The following is a 1,196-nucleotide window of genomic DNA, read 5'->3' on the forward strand; positions in this document are numbered from 1 at the left end:
GTTTCTTATGTTTTGCCATAAACATTATGTTCTCTCACTCTCTGCCTTCTTTCTGGGTTACCTCAGTAACCTTCATAAATTCAGTTGTCATCTGTGTACTGATGATTCCAAACCACATACCTCTAGTTCAGATTGCTTTCGTGAGGCTCTGAACCATATCCGTCGGCCCCTAGACATCTCCCTGGATGCCTCTGTATATAGGCCACTTAACCTGATGGGGAAGCATGAGAGTCTCCATATAAATAAATAAATAAATATAAAAACACTCAACAAATGCCGTTTCTTTATTATTAATATCAAAAATATGGAATGCTTCACGAATTTGCATGTCCTCCTCGCACAGGGGCCATGCTCATCTCTGTATCGGTCCGATTTTAGAATATGTGCTGCCGAAGCCAGCACTCTGTATATTTTTAAAGCCCATCACATTTAAAAACTTAGACTAGATCAGCGTGTTCCTGAGGAAGTTATTGGGATGTGTGATGCACGTTATAGAAGTCAGTTTTGTTTGTATATAGACACTGAATATGTTACTAAAATCCCACCCTAATTTTTCCCAGCGTAATTTTCAGGACATCTCATGTTCAGCTATGTGGTCTAATCACATCTAACTACTTATCTTCCCTGACCGTGCCCACACTTCTATGTTCCAATGCTCCTGCCATGTTGTCTACATAGATGATACACCGCTCACCCTCATTCTATCAATCAGGTTCCAGCAGAAAAGTGGAAACTGCACTAAGGTGTTGCAGGAGAGGGATTTAGTATAGAGATCAGCTTACACATGCTCTGAAGGCCTAAAAAAGCACCAAGAGGATACTGAGGTCATCCAGAAATGATAACTGCAGAGACAGCTCCCACTAGGTCTAAGGGAACAAAAAGGCAGAGATTGAGAGTATTAGAGCCAAGGAGCTTCAGGGAGAGATTATCATAGAGTTGGTGCTCAGACCTCTGGGGAGGGGGGCCACCTGGCTGCTGCCGGAACTGCAGGAACTGAGACATGGAGCCTGTGGAGCCAGAGCTCGGAACCCTGGGGAGAAGATACCAAGCAGCTTCTGGTGGTGCCTCTACGGGATAGGATGTGGTTGGTGCTCAAGTCCTGTTAGAAACAGGAGGTTGGAACTTATGCTTACTCAGCTTGCATTCCAAACGTCAGTCTGTCAGAAACCAGTGCCTGATGTGGAAGCCCTACACCG

At 44.5% G+C, this 1,196-nt stretch overlaps 1 non-coding gene across 1 annotated transcript; it reads right to left on the reverse strand.

Moving 5' to 3' along the window:
• Nucleotides 1-298: 298 nt before the first annotated feature.
• Nucleotides 299-402, reverse strand: LOC117199593 (U6 spliceosomal RNA). Its single transcript, XR_004480868.1, has one exon. It is a non-coding gene; the product is annotated as a U6 spliceosomal RNA (small nuclear RNA).
• Nucleotides 403-1,196: the final 794 nt, after the last annotated feature.

Source organism: Orcinus orca, chromosome 4 (assembly GCF_937001465.1).
Source record: "Orcinus orca chromosome 4, mOrcOrc1.1, whole genome shotgun sequence".
Classification (NCBI taxonomy): Eukaryota; Metazoa; Chordata; class Mammalia; order Artiodactyla; family Delphinidae; genus Orcinus; species Orcinus orca.